This window comes from Podarcis erhardii (genome assembly GCF_964252035.2).
Source record: "Podarcis erhardii genome assembly, chromosome: 14".
Lineage (NCBI taxonomy): Eukaryota > Metazoa > Chordata > Lepidosauria > Squamata > Lacertidae > Podarcis > Podarcis erhardii.
Window position 1 is genome coordinate 40,609,117 of NC_138503.1, and position 20,516 is coordinate 40,629,632.

At 45.5% G+C, this 20,516-nt stretch overlaps 1 protein-coding gene across 1 annotated transcript in view; it reads left to right on the plus strand.

The window, feature by feature from the left end:
- The window catches only part of XYLT1 (xylosyltransferase 1), a 158,210-nt gene that overhangs the window by 74,183 nt on the left and 63,511 nt on the right, over positions 1-20,516 (plus strand). The gene's annotated exons all lie outside the window — the stretch shown is intronic.

The following is a 20,516-nucleotide window of genomic DNA, read 5'->3' on the forward strand; positions in this document are numbered from 1 at the left end:
TATACAGCTAAAGCACTATTATACTGCTTTAAACAGTTATGGCTTCTCCACAAATCCTGGGACCTATAGTTTGTTATGGGGGCTGAGAATTGTTAAGAGATCCCCATAGCTCCCCTCACAGAGCTACAATTCCCAGAGTTCCTTGGGAAGAGGGACTGATTGTTAAACCACTCTGGGAATTGTAGGGTTTTTGGTTTTTTTGCAAAAGGAATCACAGTCTCCTAAGAAGTCTCAGCGCCCTTAACAGTTCCCAGGATGCTCTGGGAGAAGCCATGGTTGCTGAAGGTGGTACAGTATTACCAATTTAGAAGAGAAGAGCCCTGAAGAATCTGGCCAGGAGCCTATCTCGTCCAGCATCCTGTTCTCACAATTAAAACAAAACAAAACAAAACAAAACAACAAAACAAAACAAAACAATCCTTGTCCAAATGAAGCCAATCAGTGGTGTATGGCAATCGCAACATTTTCAGTGATGAGGATGAGCTGCTGACAGAGCTTTCGTCCGTGAGCAAATTCTACCTTCCTCCAGAGGAGCTCTCAAAAGAGCGGTGGTTGGCAGGTTCCCTTCCCTCAATTAAATCCTGTCAGCTGAGAGAACATCCTCTGGCCTCCTCTCCCCCCTCCCCCTTCCCTCAACCAATCTACCCATTTGCTTTAGTGCTGGATAAAACCAGCTGTGGACCATATGGATACATTGTAAGCTCTTTTGGATTCTCTAAAGTATGATTTAATGACCATGTGCTTGAATGAAGAGCATTACGATGGCTATTAGTTGACCTACATAATCAGGGGAAATGGGAGCCGTCAGCATTCCGCTGCCTTCACTTCAGGATTATTTAGTTAAAATGTCCATTCTCTCACACACCCCACCTCTCGCTTTCCTCTGCTCTGCTTGCTGCTTTTCAGGAGATGCAAATGCTTCTGTCTCGTAGAGCTGGAGTGAACTCATAGCAGCTCAGGCAGAAGACTTGCTCAGGCTTTGCGTTGGCAAGGTTTCCAGTTTGGCTCTCAACGTCTTCATATAGATATATGAGCCAAACTACATGTGACAGTATGCATGGTCTCCAGCTGAGTTTTACTCAAGAGTAGACTCGCTGAAATCAACAGCCCTAAGTTGGCCGTGCTTTATTAATTTCAATAGGTCTACTCTTGAGTAGGAGAAGCATTCTATGCAACCCTTGGTATACAAATGCAATTTGCATGCACGTTTCAGATTAGTTTTATATGCTGCTTAATCCCGAAATAGGCTTCTAAAGCAGTTTACAAGTATAAAAGCACCCACCAAGTCTTAAACGTACAAGCAGCCACAGTTAAAATTTGCAATAAAACATGGCCATTTGAACAGCACAGCAAGTAAAGCAATAGACTTAGGTCAAGGGAACCAAGGGAAGGCCTGTATAAAATAAGGGAATCTTCAAAAGCTGGCAGGATACCAATACAGATGTGGCCCCTCATCTTTCAGCAGTGAGTACATTGCCTAATACCAAGTGCCATCAGTGGAAAAATCCTGCCTCTCCATCACCACTAGCCAATAATCATTACGTCATGCTGAGACTAAATGGGTTCCAGGTGTTTATCTTAAGACCATCATCAGGCAAAGGTGGGGAACTTGAGTCTTGTAGGAGTCTTTGTACAAACCCTGATTTGCAAGCTGGTTTAATGTGCCCTGGAGTGTTTAGGGGCTTGTCCAAGCTGAAGTGGGATCTCTGTGAGTCCTTTCAAGTTGTGCATATTTCCTCTTTAAATATAAAAATCAAAATTTAGAGGCACTTTTCTGCCTGTAATTTGGCAGCCTTGAGCCACTCTGTAGGGGTTACCTGCAAATTTCATCCACTTCTGTAAAAAGGGAGGCTGGAAGTTTGAGCTGCTTTTGACTCCCCATAGTAGTGATGGGGAAGTAACAGAGATTGTTTTTCATGAAGCAGATTCTGAGCTGGAGCTGGAGTCAAACTGGGCAGTGCACGAGACACTCTGGGATGAGACAGGCTGTTCCTGAAGTAGGATCCAAACGGAATCTTGATCCCACTGCACACGCCTAATAAATAGCTTTAATAAGGGAGCCTGAGCAGCTTTGAGACTGTAGGGAAGGAGAGTCCAGCTTTCCCTCTCGCTGCCACGGTCCTAACAACAACTGCTTCTGCATAGTTGCTTTGAGTTTCACAGGAAGCTCCCCATTGGCACCAATGAGCTTCACACATCCATGCACCGCAGATTTTCACTTATTTGATTTAAAACAGAGTTGGGGGACCTTTTTCAGCTGAGACCCACATTCCTTTCTGGGTGGCTGGGTGGGGCCAGGGGCATAAAGTGGGAGGGGCAATGAATTTAAAATTTCACCTTTTGTATAGGAGGCTAAAGGTAAAGGGACCCCTGACCATTAGGTCCAGTCGTGACTGACTCTGGGGTTGCGATGCTCATTTCGCTTTATTGGCCGAGGGAGCCGACATACAGCTTCCAGGTCATGTGGTCAGCATGACTAAGCCGCTTCTGGTGAACCAGAGCAGCGCACGGAAACGCCGTTTACCTTCCCGCTGGTGCGGTACCTATTTATCTACTTGTACGTTGACGTGCTTTCGAACTGCTAGGTGGGCAGGAGCAGGGACCGAGCAATGTGAGCTCACCCCGTCGCGGGGATTCGAACCGCCGACCTTCTGATCGGCAAGTCCTAGGCTCTATGGTTTAACCCACAGCGCCACCCACATACCATAGGAGGCTAAGCTCTGCACAAATTCACATGGCGTCTTCTCTGTCCTCCATCCAGACAAGCAAAAGGCATTTGTTCAAGGACGCATGCCAACCAAGCAAAAGCTCTCCATGAGAATGCCAAACAGGGCTGGTGACAAAGGGTGTGACTCATGAGCAGAGTGGTGGCCTGAGGAGAGTCATGAGGGGCAGCTGAAGAGGCCTGTGGGGCTGCATTTGGCTCCAGAGCCCCCCTCTTGCCTTAAAACATACTTACAGTGCACCTGGACATGGGCTAGCCAGGATTTATGTTGGGGGCCAGAACCTCAGTTAAGTATTTTTTATTGATTTTTATTGATTGAGGGTGCCCTCCCCAACTACACCCATGTACCTGGAGCCCTGCTTACTACAGCAAATGGGGGGCAGGGAGCATGAACAAAAGGAAACTACCTGCAGGGAATGTGGCAGTGATAGTGTTTCCTCCTTCACCAGTAGCTTCAAAGGGATGCAGTGAATATCCGGGTTGCCACCTGGCAACCCTAATTACACACCTGATAACGCACGTCTTTTGAAGCCTAGATAATATACACCCTGCTGTTCCAAATCTTGTTGTGTTCTCTCAGGTGTGCCTTAACCAGCGTTCTGAAACCGCTCAGGCTTCTGCTTCAGATTACATTGATCTGCATCCTGTAGCCAGCTATTAGCTTAGCCTTAACTCATTGCTGATGGCTGCGCTCTTTTGTAATGGGGAAAGGAGGGCTTAGGTGCAGTGACTGCAGCTTATCTGTGTTTTTTGACAAGCACACAGAGCAGCCTGGTGTTCTCAGTTACGCTGAACCTCTGTGGTTCACCTGTTACTCTTGGCGTGTACATCTTAGGCACTTTTTTTTTTTGTTCTGCTAATCCCTATACAATGCTCAACTCATTCTCAGAGTGTGAATCCTAATTAGCCAACATGGCGTCATCCATGCACACAAGGGATGCGTGGGCAGGCTCAAGAGAACTAAGGGCTTAGGAGAGTATACTGTAAAGGCGCCCCTCTTCCCCTAGCCTGGTTTGGACTTAGGGCACATCTGCACAATACACTATGAACCCCCTTTAACAGCCACAGCTTCCTCCAAAGAATCCTGGGAAATGTAGTTTGAGATAGATAGATGATAGATAGATAGATAGATAGATAGATAGATAGATAGATAGATAGATCACTTAACTACAAATCTCAAGTGGTATATAAAGATACAATCTGAGAAAATAAAAATCAGTTTAAACTGTAAAATCAAACATCAATTAAAATGCCTGTCAGTATTACACCGTATCAAAGCACGGGCATTACTAGTCACACTGAAAACAATGGGAAGCCAATGGGATCTTTGGCTTATTTAATTGCCTCTAAAACAGGGACGTACTCTCAACCAATGTGCCTGAACTTTGGAAAGGTCGGGTGCATTGAAGGAAGAGTAGAAAGCTTAGCAGTTTCATGCCGTTTGGATGGAAAATGTAGGAGTTAAAGGCACCAGAAGACTGTCTGGGTCTCCCTTTGAAAGCAATGGGAATCTAATGTGGATAACAAAATGAATGAACTAGTGTGGAATCACTTGTGAAGATGAATGAAAAGCAAATGAAGCAGCCATTGAAAGTTTTAATAGTGCAACTAAATGGAATGAGTAAATGTGGGGTGGGAATCTTGCACACTGCTAGGACCACTTTGAGGTCACATTTAGTATAGCTTTCCCTTATATGTCAGGTCATTCTTTCTCTTTCAGTAATAACAACAACAAATTTAAGTGACATTGGAAGTTAACGCATGCAGGAAACAAATTGATTGAAAAAGGAGACAAGGCCCCAGTGAAAGTCACCAAGTTCCAACTTCTCAACTGAATCTCTTAAGCACCATGAGTGCATCTGGTGTGTGTTCTTATTCCGAGTCTCTTGGGTACGGCCCATAAGGTTATTGTGAAATCATGTTTTTGAGATCATCTCGGCAACAGTGTAAAACAAATTAAAGTTGTCGGGGTTTTTTTTCATTAGCCTTCTGTGGTTCTTGGAATTAAAAATTCAAGAATACAGAGAGGGTAGCATTTTTTAAAAAACCAAAAAAAAGTTGAATATCTGTTGACACAGAGAGAGAGTGGAATGACCTAGTCCCCCCCCTCCACACCATAATACATATATCCTTGTATACATTCCTCCTAGATTTCAAGCAGTGGGTTGTTGCCAAGGTTTCAAGTGACCTCCCCCAAAAAGAATAATCAGGCGACATAGGGAGGTTTCTACCAACACCCCTTGGGATGTTAAAATATATTTTTTTTATACTTCTGCAAACCTTGGGGGGTCCCCTGAGCATGCTGACACCTCCCTCTTGTTTCTCACTGTCCCCTTTTGATTATGTATCTGTTGGCACTCCCCATCTGACTTTGCTATTTAGAAGGAGAGATCAAACATCAAAAGCAGTAAAAAAAATCATAAAGTGTGGGAGGGGGTGTGTTGTAATCCAATTAACCAGCATAAAACCAGGAAGGTTTGATCATAAAAGCTCTTCCGGAATTAAAGAAGAAGAAGTATCCAGAGCTTATCAACATATGGGAAGAGGTGAGGCTTGATGTACTTCTCTAGAGGAAAACATTTCATAGCTGTGGTGCCAGCACTGAAAAAGCCTGTCCCTGCTACCCACAGACCAGACCTTTGCTAGTAATGGGTCCATTCTTAGGCCTCAGGTAAATCCATATAGATGGAGGTGATCCATGAGGTAACCTTGTCCTGAGATGTCTAAAGATTAACAACCAGGATGTTTGACTAAGCATGGAAATGAATCGGCATGCAATGATCAGTCTGTAGGATCGATGCCTTTCTCCAGCCCTCACCTGTTGCAGTTTCCAAACTGCATGGCCTTATAACAAATCAGACAAACTATCAGCAGCTATCCAGGATTTCAGGCCGGGCTTTTCCATAGCCCTAACCTGGAGATACTAGAGGTTGAACCAGGGACGAAGTGGATGCTGTATTACAGAGCTACAGACCACCCCATCCTTCAGTTTGCTGAGGAGGAGGAGGAGGAGGGAGCTCTGTCTAAGAGAGACAGTGTTGTGACAGCAGAGGCCACCAGTTAATATGTATTTAATCTAGTGTGCTTCTGCTGTCCCAGTGGACCTTTTGTTTCGGCTGCCTTTGTAATGAAAAGTGACAGTTGTTTCACCTACTGGTAAAAATCTTGTATAATTGGTCCCTGGATCAGTATCTGAAGGGGGCAATTAAGATTATGCTTTCGTGTGTGTGTGTGTGTGTGTGTGTGTGTGTGTGTGTGACATAATTCTTCTCTAAATGTAAATACAATGGAATGGGAAGCTTCCAAACAGGAAGCTTTGCTTTGTTTACTTCATCTGTGTTGCCCGTAATCTGCAGGCTGTAATTAAAAGCCCCGGTACTTGGTGGTAACAATTAAAATAGTCCATGGGTGACTGATGACTGCTCTGTTGATGTTTGTGCAATGTTTGCCGGTCAGGGATATCAAATCCAATTACCAGGTGGTCAAGATAGGAAGCACTGTAGCTCAGTGGCATGCAGAAGGTCCTAGACTTCTCCACATAGGGCTGGGAAAGACTCCCTGCCCTTTTTGCTAAACCGCTTTGAGAGGTTTTCTTACAGTCAGATGGTGTGAAACGTTATGACAAAGCAATAGAGAAATGCTTGGAGAGTTGCTGCTGGCCAGGGTAGACAATACTGAGCTCAATGGACCAGTGGTCTGCTGTCTGTGTTCCTAAGACCATTGAGCAAGGGCTGCTCAGGTATGCAAATATGTGTTGCCACCAGGTTCATTGTGGGTGCCATCTTGTTTTATGTGATTGTCTGCCAGTCACACTAGAACAATGAATATTGAAGTCACCATTCTGGTTAGAAATTTAAGGATGAAGGATCAGGGGGAGGAAGAAGAAACTTTTCCAAAGTATTTTTTAAAAATTTAATATTCTATTCCCTTCTAGGTTTGATTGTGAAGCTCTTTCCCCTTTCAATTGCTTGCAGACAATTACCGTGAGATCATTTTGCTTCCTGACCCTTTGCATCAGGGCAGAAAGTCAAGCACACATGAATTAATTTCCTCACCCTTATTGGCGCATTCATTATGTAAGAACGTCCAAAATTTACAGAGATGAGTAAAGATTCCTTAACAAACTCTACTGAATGTCCCCCCCCCCCCAGCCACCCAGCCACATTGTTTTGTGGATTTGCCATACCAGCTGATTGGGCTTCTGCAGGCTCATGAAAAGGATCTTTCCATCAACTTTTGCTACAAATGGGCCAGAAACCCATTAAAATCAACATGATGGTTTTACAGCAGGAGTGTTGTTGTTGTTTAGTCGTTTAGTCGTGTCCAACTCTTCGTGACCCCATGGACCAGAGCACGCCAGGCACTTCTGTCTTCCACTGTCTCCCGCAGTTTGGTCAGACTCATGTTTGTAGCTTCAAGAACAGTGTCCAACCATCTTGTCCTCTGTCGTCCCCTTCTCCTTGTGCCCTCCATCTTTCCCAACATCGGGGTCTTTTCCAGGGTCTTTTCTCATGAGGTGGCCAAAGTATTGGAGCCTCAGCTTCACGATCTGTCCTTCCAGTGAGCACTCAGGGCTGATTTCCTTAAGAATGGATCGGTTTGTTCTTCTTGCAGTCCATGGGACTCTCAAGAGTCTCCTCCAGCACCATAATTCAAAAGCATCAATTCTTCAGCGATCAGCCTTCTTTATGGTCCAGCTTTCACTTCCATACATCACTACTGGGAAAACCATAGCTTTTACTATACGGACCTTTGTTGGCAAGGTGATGTCTCTACTTTTTAAGATGCTGTCTAGGTTTGTCATTGCTTTCCTCCCAAGAAGCAGGCATCTCTTAATTTCGTGGCTGCTGTCACCATCTGCAGTGATCGTGGAGCCCAAGAAAGTCAAATCTCTCACTGCCTCCATTTCTTCTCCTTCTATTTGCCAGGAAGTGATGGGACCAGTGGCCATGATCTTCGTTTTTTTGATGTTGAGCTTCAGACCATATTTTGCACTCTCCTCTTTCACCCTCAATAAAAGGTTCTTTAATTCCTCCTCACTTTCTGCCATCAAAACTGGTTGCATTCCAACTCCCATCATCCCCGTCAGCCAGCAGGGCCAATGGTCAGGGTGATGGGAGCTGGAGTCCCACAGCGCACCATATTGACTATCCTTGTTTTATTTATTTATAAATGGCCCTTCCTCGTGTGGCAGGAACAACCAGGGTGATGTACATCAAACATAAGAACCAACATCAATGCTCGTAGCTGAAAAATGCACAGAGTTGCTAGCCCTCCTCAAAACAGACGCATTGAGATTAATGAATCTAAGTTAGGCCTTTTAAATGACCTTGATGGGTCTAACCTGAAGAGGACCAGGCTTGGATACAACCCGTATGCACTAAAAATAACAATAAAAATTGGATAGCAAATCATTAAAGAAGGAATAGCAAATGTATTTTTTTTTTCTAGAGCATGCAGGTGGATCTAGGCAACTGAGCAGCTGTAATGTTGGTTTTCAGCATTAAGAAGTTGACCATTCCATGGGAAGGGGATTGTTGAGGTTTGTGGTGGTTGTAGTTAAGGGTTAGAGCTTCCATATTCACCTTGTGATATCTTCCTCCCTCTCCGACCCTTGTTTATATCAGGGACCGCTGGTATGGCCAGATTTGTTCCAGTCTGTTTGAGAAACATTCTAATTTGATGCTAATACAAAATAATAAAGGCCAGCCAATTCAGACCTGCCTACAATAATAAGCAAGGCTGACCTCTTTCTCTCCCTCTCTTTCTTTCTTTTCAAAATCAATGGATAGCATCCTATGGCTTGTTTTCCCTCTGTGTGTGAGAGAGCTTTATTATCACAAGTGCTGATCACAGAGATTACCATGCTCAGAATTGCAATGTGCTGGGCTGCCAAAGAAGCTGATCCCTGGCTGTTTATTTCTTCCATGACAGCATTATTACACACACACACACACATGCACACCCTCCTCCCTTCCTCTCACCCTGCACACATTGTTAAGCATCGCTGCTTAGTTACATTGGTATTCCAGCCAACGTGCTCTTGAGCAAACATTTCTCTGCCGTCGCCGTCTTTGCAAAGCCTCTTTCGCCTATGGCACCCAGACAAGGACATGGGGAGGGAGAGGAGACTGTGGGAGGGAGGAGAAATGAGTAATAATCAGAAGTATATTAAGTGAGGCACCAAATTCTCTCTCCTCTCCTGCTCCATCCCCCTGCAGTAAGAGCTGTCTTGAAGTCACCTTATTCAAGGCAGGGAAGGGTCGCTGTTCAGGAGCACAGCACATGCTCTGCATGCAGAACGTCCCAGGATTATTCCCCAGCATTTGCAAACCAAGCTGAGAAATTGCTGGCCTACAGCCCCCATCAGTCCCAACCAGGGATGGTGGGAGTTGTGCTATGAAAAGAACGTGAGAACAGAAGAGCCTGCTGGATCAGGCCAATGGCTCATGCAGTCCAGCATCCTGTTCTCACAGTGGCCACCCAAATGCCCCAATGGGAAGCCCGCAAGCAGGTCTCGAACTCAACAGCGCTCTCCCTTCCTGCAGTTTCTAGCAGCTGGCATTCAGAAGCAGTGCTGCCTCCAGCTGTGGAAGCAAAGCATAGTCACTGTGGCTAGTTGATAGCTTTACCCTCCATGAACTTGTCCAGTCATCTTTTGAAGACATCCAAGTTGGTGGCCATCACTACCTCCTGAAAGATCTGGAGGGATCACACTGGCTAGGCAGAGGGCAGGCAACAGCTGGCTAGATGATCCAACCGTCTGCCTTGGTGCAAGACAGCACCCTCTGTTTAGGGAAGGAGGTATAGCTCAGTGGTAGAGTACGTGCTCTGTATCCCACATTTAATCACTACCTGGAGAGCCACTCCTAGTCAGCATAGACAATAGCCAGCAAGGTGGACCAATGGTCTGATGGTACATAAGGCACCTTCCTAATTTCCTATCCTTTTCATAGAGCCTAAATCTCCAACTGTCTTGTGTGTAGTCATACCAGTGGTCTCAGGCAAAGACTTTTCCCGGTCCCGGTGCTTTCTACGTGATGACTTTTTTTTTTTTTTTACAACTGGAGAAGGCGAGGGCTGGAAATTCTGCCTGCCAAGTACATGATCTGCTGCAGAGCTGCATCCCCTCCCCTGGAGAAGAGGTGTTGAATCTTCCTTATTGACACTGGTAGCTCACATTAACATATATAGCAAAGCAGTCCTCTAAGGCAAGGATAGGGGCAATGATTGTTCAAGGACAATTTAAAAAAATAAAATAAAATAGGGACTTCTTGCTGGCAAATGAGGATAGTCGGAGTATATGGGATCTGCTAAAAAGCTTCGCAGTTATTGCCTTATCCCTTGATCTGAGATGTCCTTGTGCATCCTGCCCTTCTGTTGACAGGGTGGGGCCTTTGAACCAAAGCAGTTCGTAAGTTACAGGGACAGTGGCAGCATTTGCCCTGGGTGGAAGAGGGAGTGCAGAGCTACTCGTGGTGGTGTCCTTGGCCAAGGAGAGAGATGCTGGATTGCAGGATGCCTAATTATGACCATTTTCTTGCTGCTGTGTAGCTTGGCGTGTGAACGGTGTTGGCTCCATAGTGCCATCTCCTACTCATTGCTGCGGCCACTGCCCAGTCGCTTGCCCTTGTCCCTCTGGCCCCAGCCAACACCACCGCTCAGAAATGGGTGCCAAGGCAAATGGAATCTGCTTGCTCAGATGGAGAGGACAGGTGCAGGAGGAAACAACATGGGTCAGTGATCTTGTGGTGTGGGGCCTCAGTAAGTGCCCAAGAGTGCTGTCCCCTGAGCACAAGTCCCTTGGGATATCCATGGTGGTGAGAGGCAATTCCTGCCAAAATCAAGCAGCCCCAAGCATGATTCTTGCATTGCAGGGGGTTGCATAACCTTTGGGTTCCCTTCCAACGCTACAATTCTATGCTCCACTTAAGCTGCAGTGCAGACTTCTCCACCCACCATGGCCAATGGAGCCGCCATCAACGCAAAAGCTGCAGCCCTGCTGCAAGCAATGGCTGGGGCAGAAGGAAAGGGCATTTCCTGTGCCAGCCTGGAGTTGTCACAGCAGTGATTGTGTTGCCAGCACGGGATCCAAGAGATCCTGAAGCAGCTTCACCTCACCCCTTGAAAGCCCCATTTTGGGGCTTTTTGCTGGTGCGAAGTCCACCGAGGTCGGCAGAGGGGAACCAGCACCTCCAGTCCAGCACAAAGCAGCACATTGCTCTGCTACCCAGTGGACTGCACCCAACCAAGTTCTCAAAGTAGATCCATTGAAATGAATGTATCCAAGTCAGTTGTGTCCATCCGTTTCAATGGGTGAACAGGACTGACTTTGGATGCCGTCCAATATCTTAAAATTGGGACGCAGAAACATTTAAAACAAAGCAGTGCAGTGCAGTAGCAAGTAGCACTGATGGTCTCATCTACGCTTGGTTGGAAGGCAGTAAAAGCAAACATGCATCCCTTGACGACCTTCAGTTTAATAAACCTCTTTGCTGGCGCCTCCAAATCAGAATGCCCGTTCAGCAGCAAATTTAGCTTTCACATTAAGCTCTCCTTGAGACCTGTCACACAATTATTTTTAGGCCTGCTGCTTCTAAAACCAGAGCCGACGCGCCTGGCTCCGGACAGGCCTCTTAATGAAAAGAGACACGAGGAGAAACCTCAAAAGAATTCAGCAATATAGATCTCTCTGGCAATCCCAACTCAGGGAACAGCCCAGGGCTGAGTTTAGATAAAGGCTAAATTGCTGCCTGACAGTTGCGATTGGAAGAGAAAGGCCCGTGGAAAGCAGTTGCACGAGGAGGTGCGGAGTCGGGAAATGTGTCTGGAGAAACTACCGGATACAAATGCAGCTGCTCACATTAGCTTGTTAAGGGCGGAAATGGTTTCGTTTGCAAAAGACGTTGAGGGGGATGTTTGCATTAGAGAGGCATCAGAGGGGGTCTGTCTCTCGCCTTCTGTAACGGCCTGCTTAGTTACTCTTTTTATTTTATGGATTGCCTTTGTATCTCACCTTTTTCTCCAGTGAGCGTACATGGTTCTCCCTCTCCTCATATAATCCCCACAACAACCCTGTGAGGTAGGTTAGGCTGAGAGTGAAGTGACTGGCGCAAGGTCACCTGGTGAGCTGCATGGTTGAGTGGCGATTTGAACCCTGGTCTCCCCAGTTCCATGCTAATTACTGGTGGACCATGTTTTGACTAAATCTGGGGTGGGGGGGTGCCAGAGATTGTGGGTTCCCATAAGGGCCTTCCTCATATTAAGAACAAAAGAATCTCAAGTTCTGTTTTTAAATGAACCTTGGGAACTTGTGGCCCTCAAGTGATGGACACTAACTTGGATGGCTTTGAAAGAGGATGAAACAAGTTTATGGGGGATGAGGCTATCAGTGGCTACCAGGCACAATGACTATGGTCTGCATCCCTGGCAGGAGGCAGCGATGCTTCTGAATGCCAGAGGGGAGTGTTCTTGTGCTCAGATCCTTCTTCAAGGTTTCCCCTAGACACTTGGCTGGTCACTGTGAGAAGAGGATGGAGACTCTTCTTGTGTTCTAATGGAGTACGAGAGGAGCAGGTCCTTGTCTTTATCAGTCTCTGGGGCTTAAGTAGATCCATCCATAATTTTGCATGTGATGAAACCATGCAGTTTCTTCACCATGCAGACCAGGCATTGTAGCTCAACCCACCTGGACAGCTTTGTTAGAAGCGTCATTTGTGGGATGAGTGGCATGATCGGTATGGACCACTGTTCATGGCAGTACAGTGGTGCCCCGCAAGACAAATGCCTCGCAAGACGAAAAACCCGCTAGACGAAAGGGTTTTCCGTTTTTCGAGGCGCTTCGCAAGACGAATTTCCCTATGGGCTTGCTTTGCAAGACGAAAACGTCTTGCGAGTCTTGCGAGCTTTTTCCCTTTTCCCCCCTTTTTCTAAGCCGCTAATAGCCGCTAAGCCGCTAATAGCCGCTAAGCTGCTAATAGCGCTAATCCACTAAACCGCTAATAGGGATGCTTCGCAAGACGAAAAAACCACTAGACGAAGAGACTCGCGGAACGGATTATTTTCGTCTTGCGAGGCACCACTGTAATGGGGGAACCTGTTGTCTTCCAGAACTTGCTAGACTACAACCCTCATCAACCCTGACCATTGGCTATGTCGGTGGGAGCTGATGGGAATTGGAGTCCATCTGCATCAGGAGAGCCACAAGTTCCCCAGCCCTGCTGTTGGGTTAGTGGCAAAGCAGCTTAGGATACCAGTTGATTGGAGGCAAGCATTCATATGGTTGGCCACTGTGGAAAACTGTCCTGGGCTCAAGGGACCACTGATGTGCTCAGACATGGGTGATGCCAAGAAGGGAGGGAATTTGCACCAGTCTTTGCCAACGTGGCTGGGTCTCACGGAAGCTGCAATCCAAAATACCTGGAGGGCACCAGGTTGGGGAAAGGCTGGACTAAAGGAAGACTGAACTTTTAAGAGTTGCAAAGAGTGAGGCAGTTTAATGGATGCCCCTAGCACACTGGATCAATTTTTTGACTTTGGAATGAAATGTACTGAAAAGAGCTCTATCGATCTGTGTTGAATTAGATGTAATGAACTGGCTGGGTTTAATGAACTAGATTTACTGAATTTATTGAAATTAACATTGGTTGTACACCAGGATGTTAAAAAGTGTTGGAAGTCTTGCAGTTGCTATTAGAAAACTGAATTAAAATTGAGCTCGGAATGAAATGAATTAAAAGAGCCATATGGATTTATATTGAATCAGAATTGGACAATAAATAAAATGTAGTGAGTTTATTGGAACTAGAAATTGAACTGATTAGCTGAAGTGAATCAGACTAAGGTTGCATTCCTGTGCACACTTTCCTGGGAGTAAGTCCCTTTGAACAAAGTCACATTTACTTCTGAGTAAGCATGCATGGGATTGCAATCCTTTTCCCAGTTTCCTGGGAATTCCCAGTATCCATGCAACTCAAACTTACTTTCTAAGTAGACATGCATCAGATTGTACTGTTAATTAATGTATTGGAACTAGGGAAATGACCCTATAGGATAGGATTAATGAGCTGAATATATTCATTTGGGAAGTAATTGTACATACATAACTAGTAATACATTTAGAGGCTATAAACTGCCTTTGCTTATTTTGGAACACTGAGGAAAATAATGGCCTATTATAGTTGATGGATAAGCTGACAAGAGAAAAAGAGAGATGAGTATCTCGTAAAAATAAAAGCTTTAAAACATAAATCTTAACTGTTTCTTAGAAATCATAAACTGCAAGAGGGAAATAAAAAATATGTATATAACACTCCAATGTGTTAGAAAGTATTACTTATTTATCAAGATTTACATACTGCTTGGTTGCAACAGAACCTCAAAAAGAAAGAAAACAATAAAATTATCAGGTAAAAAAAAGCAGGTGAAAACAACTACTTAAAATGTTCAGAAATGTACAGTGGTCTGAATTCCCAGCTGGCAGGAACAAGGGCACTATGGACAGGGCTAGCCAGTGTCTCTCTGCCCCTCTCGCCTCACATTCTCATCCACACCTGAGCAGGACTGGTGAGATGATGATGGTGGTGGTGGTGGTGATGATGATGATGATGATGATGATGATTTATTTGTACCCCGCCCATCTGGCTGGGTTTCCCCAGCCACTCTGGGCGGCTTCCACAAAGCCCAAAAATACACTAATATCCAAAAATACACTAATATGTGGAGCATTCTGCTGTCCATCAGTTTTTTTCAACTTTTGAGGGTCAGCTGACATGTCTGCAGGTGGGGAGCGTTGCCGTTGTGGTCGGATTCTGCTTGTGGGCTTCCCTTGGGCATCTGGTTGGCCAAGGGGAGAGAAGAATGCTGGACTAGAAAGCCCTTTTGCCTGATCCAGCAGGACCCAGTTTCTGCGAATCAAAAGCAGGAAGGGTTCTATTGTCTACAGGTCCTTCTTCTGGACTTCCCATGGGTTGACCACCTTGAGAACAGGATGCTGGGCTACATCTGGACCACTGGCTTGATCCTGCAGTTCTTGGTCTTATGTTTCTCCCCCCCCCCCTTATAATTATTACAGTTTTTCCCTGCAGAAGAAATAACACAAGAGTCTGATTGCAATCCTCAGTTAATGTCTGACGCCTCTGAATTTCCAGAAACCAACAATTGTTAAAGTGCAATTTAATTTTTTAAAAAAATTAAAAGAGGAAAGCATATGGAAAGAGCAAACTGCATTAACATCTGTTCTTTCTCCCATCTGCTGTCTTTGGCTTTGCTCTTGCCCAGATCTGTCCAACTGGCTAGATTTCCAAGGAGGCTCATTGCTTATGAGCTATTTCTTCCAATAAAGTTCATTATTTTTTCTTCATCATGACTGAAATGGAGAAACGTCTCTCTCAAATGCAGAACAGCTTTTTGAGAGAGGTTTGTTGTTGTTTTTTCCCCTTAATGAAAAGAGCTGGATGTTGAGAGAACAGGTGGAATATAAAATGGATCTGGCTGGGTTGTGAGTTGTTGTTTTTTAAAATGTCATGCTATCCAAAACAATTGTGAGATCACCTGGATCTGTTATCTTTTGTTTATCTCAGAGTCTGTCTCCTGTTTCAAGCCTTGCGCCACCTTTCTGAAATTCAAGGTATCTGCCACATAACAAAGAATAATATTTAAAACCAATTGGCTATTACAGTTTCTTTCTTTTAAAAAGGGAGCCAGGAAGGTCATGCTAGGCAACAAGCCTATAAATTTATATGCATTTTTCACTGATTGTTGTAAGTATTGTGGGGGAACCTCTCCTGTTCTGTTCCTTTATATCAGGGCCACAGCACAAAAGGCCCTGCTCCCAATGTGACCAGTTCAACACTGAAAGGGACTGCCTAGGAGAGATGTGGGCAGGGCAGAGGAGGAAACCAATGTATGCTTAAGCTGCAAGGGTTTGATGTACATTTGCTTTCCTTATGTCTTTTGCCAACCGGCTCAGCCCAACTGAAACTGTAGCCAAAAGTGTGTGTTAGGCTCCACTATAACAGGGTCAGGGAGGTCTGTGCACTCCAGGTGTTGCTGAATTACATCTCCCCTCATCCCTGGCCTCTATCATCTACCACCCAGGCAAGGCAGAGACATTATCAGAGAGCCAGGACATATACCAGCCGGTCAAAAACACTTGGAAGAGGGTGCAAAATAAGCAAGAAGAACCCCACTGGATCAGGCCATTGGCTGTTCTAGTCCAGCATCCCGTTCTCACAGTGGCCAACCAGTGGCCATAGGAAACCCTCGAGCAGGACCCGAGTGTAAGAAGAAGAGGAGTTTGGATTTGATATCCTGCTTTATCACTACCCGAAGGAGTCTCAAAGCAGCTAACAATTTCCTTTCCCTTCCCCACAACAAACACTCTGTGAGGTGAGTGAGGCTGAGAGACTTCAGAGAAGTGTGACTAGCCCAAGGTCACCCAGCAGCTGCATGTGGAGGAGCGGAGACGCGAACCCGGTTCCCCAGATTACGAGTCTCCCGCTCTTAGCCACTACACCACACTGGCTCTCCTCTTTGTCATTTACAGCAACTGTTATTCACAAGCATTGCTTGCCTGCTTGTGGAGACAGAGCAGAGCCATCCTGGCCTGTAGCCATTGATAGCCTTCTCCCCCCATGATTCATCCAGTCCTCTTTTAAAGCCACCCACATTAGTGGCCATTACTGCCTCCTGTGGGAGAGAGTTTCATAGTTCAACTCTGCACTACATGAAGAAGTACTGTCCTGAATCATCCAGCATTCAGCTTCATTGGATGCCCACAAGTTCTAGTATTGAGAGCCAATGTGGTGTAGTGGTTAAGAGCAGTGGACTCATAATCTGGTGAACCGGGTTCGATTCCCCGCTCCTCCACATGCAGCTGCTGGGTGACCTTAGGCCAGTCACACTTCTTTGAAGTCTCTCAGCCCCACTCACCTCACAGAGTGTTTGTTGTGGGGGAGGAAGGGAAAGGAGAATGTTAGCCGCTTTGAGACTCCTTCGGGTAGTGATAAAGCGGGATATCAAATCCAAATCCAAACTCTTCTAGTATTATGAGAGAGAGGGAGAGGGAGGGAGGAGAAAAACTTTACTCTGTCCACTCTCTCCATGCCACACATAATTTTAAAAACTTCTGTCACCTTGACTCGCCTTTCCTCTAAACTAAAAAGTCCCAAACACTGCAACCTTTCCCTATAAGGCAGAGACTCCATCCCCTTCAGTGCCAGATTTACGTACAGTGGTACCTCTGGTTGTGAACGGGATCCGTTCCGGAGCCCCGTTCACAACATGAGCAGAACGCAACCCGCGTCTGTGCGTGCGTGGGTTGCGATTTGCCAATTCTGCACATGACGTCATTTAGCACATCTGCGCGAGCGGCGAAACCCGGAAGTAACCCTTTCCGGTACTTCCGGGTCGCCGCGGGACGTATCCTGAAAGAACGCAACATGAAGCAGACGTAACAAGAAGTATGACTGTATAAGCTAAACAAGCTATAGCTTAGGGCCCTACACTCTTGGGAGGGCAAAAAAATAAAGGAAAAAACCCTTGATGTATATTTCTAAAATATAAGATAAAAAACTAATAAAATAAAACCTACGTACAGCAACATTGTTTTGTGTTGTTTAGGCTCCTGTGATGTAAGCAATTGGCCCTGCCTGCTAGCCTGCTCCCTAAAATATCACTGGTTTGCTCATTTCTATATATAGGGTGCCTACATTCTGCATGGATGGGTTGCAGGGCAACATGTGCAAATGGCTTTAGATACCTATTAGGTCCATAAATGACCATATAACATATATTCAACACAAAAAACAGCGACAATTTGTTGTTGACAAAGGACAGCTGGACATATAAAGGGCCCCATTACCTTCAGTAGCTTAGGGCCTCATCAAACCTAAATCTGGCCCTGATTCCCTTGATCATTCTGGTTGTGCTTACCTGAACCTCTTCCAACTCTCCCATATGCTTTTTTGAGGTGAGGCAACCAGAACATAGTATTCTGAAAGCGCTTGCACCACAGACCCAGTGACGCGTGTTGCCTGGAAGACAAAGAAGTGTCTGAGGATGGGGGTGGCCTGGGGGGGGGTAGTCCTGAGCACTGTATTTGCCCCCCCCCAAGCATGAGGCTTCCCACCCCTCCTGCAAAGCCTAATGCACGTTGACCCTAACAGTAACGATAAGAAAAAGTCTCAGCCTGTTTATGTTGTCAAATTTTATCCCTCTTCTTCTTGAAGGAGCTTGGGGCACTTATAGAGAGCAGAGGGTTATGGGGGGGGGATTTGGGGAGGGGGTCAATGTTGAGCTGAGAAATGGAACTGGGCCAAATGCCAGCTCTTGACCTTCACGGCTCAGCTTAGCCATGTTAACACATCAGCCACCTGCTTGCAGCGTTTCCGCCCCACAAATGGCATGGGAAACAGGCCTTCAGCATAAGGCAAACATCTGTTTGGAGGAGCAGAGGCTTTTAAACATCTCCAGGTTTTGTTTTTTGTTTTTAATATTTTTTTTAAGTTCACCTTGTTTCCCATTTTTTTCACTCGTGCTTTTTAAATCGAGCGGTTTCACTCAGCTCAGTGAAGTGTGTTAGGAACATCTGCTTTTGGAGTAACCGGGAACAGTTTAGAGAAAGCAACTGATAGCAGGCGATGAGCAGATGCTGATTCTTGAGAGCTGGAAGCCGAGAGGGAAATTAATAAGAGTCTTTCAACAGGGCTTAACCATGGAGTGCTCTCAGTCCACTTTTTATTGGCCTGGGAAACAGCCAGGTTGGAGCTCAACAGGGCACAGCCAAGGCACATGTATACTAGTCTCCTAAGTTCTATTAGTTTTTATCTTCATTGTTAATGGTGATGGTTTTTAATTGGTTTGTGGGTTTCGGCCACGTTTGATCTATGGTTTTGTTTGTACTGCTTGGAAAGCATGCGCACGTCTCTAAATTTTCTAAATCAATAAATGAAATATGGTAGGCAGGGAATGAATAGTCCCAGTGGGAACAAAGGCACCAATAAGAGCGTTGTGTTTTTTTCAAAGGCTGATCACAAGAGTGGAAGGGAGGATTTTCATTGAGATCACAACTTGGGGAGCATCCTGCGGTTCCGATAAAAATCGCCACCTTGCACCAACCGTTACATTTTCTGAAAACCTGATGTTCTTTTTTGGAGGATAAGGCTATCAATGTCCACTAGCCGAAATGGCTTTGTTTGACCTCCACTGTCAGAGGAAGTAAGCCTCTGAATGTCAGTTGTCGGAAACCAGTGGAGGGGAGAGTGCTCTGGCGCTCAGATTCTGCTTGCGGACTTACCAAGAGACATCTGGTTGGCCACTGTGAGAACAGGATCATAGAATCATAAGAGTTGGAAGGGACCCGGAGGATCATCTAGTCCAATCCTCTGCAACAAAAGAATATGCAGCTGTCCCATATGGGAATTGAACCTGCAACCTTGGCATTATGAGTGCCACACTCTAACCAACTGAGCTATCAGAGACTTATGATCTTAAAGACCTTCTTTGGAGGTCTTTAAGCAGAGGCTTGACAACCATATGTCAGGAGTGCTCTGATGGTGTTTCCTGCTTGGCAGGGGGTTGGACTCGATGGCCCTTGTGGTCTCTTCCAACTCTATGATTCTATGATTCTATGATGCTGGACTAGATGGGCCTGTGGCCTAATCCAGCAGGGCTCTTCCTACTTTCTTGGAAGCTATTTTTATCCACTTGTCTAGAAATGTTCCCACTAAACCAAGACTGGCCAGTGTGGCTGCTCTCCAGATACAACTGGACTCCCAGCTCCCATCTTCCCCCATGGTCAAGGACGATGGGTGTGGCAGTCCAGCAACAACTAGAGGATGCCTTATTGGCTACCCCTGCACTAAATCATTCAAGTTTTGCCCTTCTGTTTTCATACATGCAGGTGTGTTTTTTTGAGCAACATACGTATAATTTCTGTATATGTTATCTGTACCGAACCTATGTCATAACCGAAAAGAAATCAGGCTGAGGACATTGGCAAGGCATCGTAAAACACTACTGTGTTTCTGCCTTTCCTTTGCAAAACATATGAACAACTGCGCATGCACAGCGACTAATATTAATATTAATTGTATCATTACCAAATAGATTCTGTGGTTCTCGTCCGTTGGGGGCTGGGGGGGGATCCCAGCCCCCACAAAAGGCAAGAACATCCCAATAATCTCATTAAAATGAAAGAAGCCGCCATGTTCAATTAGCATAAGTAACCCCAATTTGTAGCAATTGCTTGAGGATAAAGAAAACAGGACAACAAATCATGCAAATGAATAATGCTTAGTCTGTCACAGCAGTGGGAGTGACAGTTCAGTAGAGAAGTTCTGGGTATAATGTTAATAAGCTTTACATTTTTTACATTTGTCTTGCTCTGCTTGAATTATGTTTTCTTTTCAAAGCGATAATGACCCAAAACTACCGAGAGCAAAGAGTTTGAATGTAGGGCGGCAAACATGCAGAATGCTTCCTCCGAATTCGGCTGTGCTGAATGGCTCCGTGCCCCAGAGCGGAATTCGTTTTACTTATTATTTATATCAATCGTTCTAGGCTGCATTTTGACCCAAAGGGAGCCAAAGCAGCTCTCAGTGTAAAATCCCCCCTCACCCACACAAAAAAACATCCTAGTCATAAAGCATCGCAACAAAAAACACATTTTAAAATAATGTAGCGAACAGCAGAGTGGAACGGAACCATAAAATGGATGGAATCGAAGCCATCTCTCCAAATGGAAGACCAAACAGCAGTGGGAGCTAGTGCCCATTGGGCAGAAGGCAGG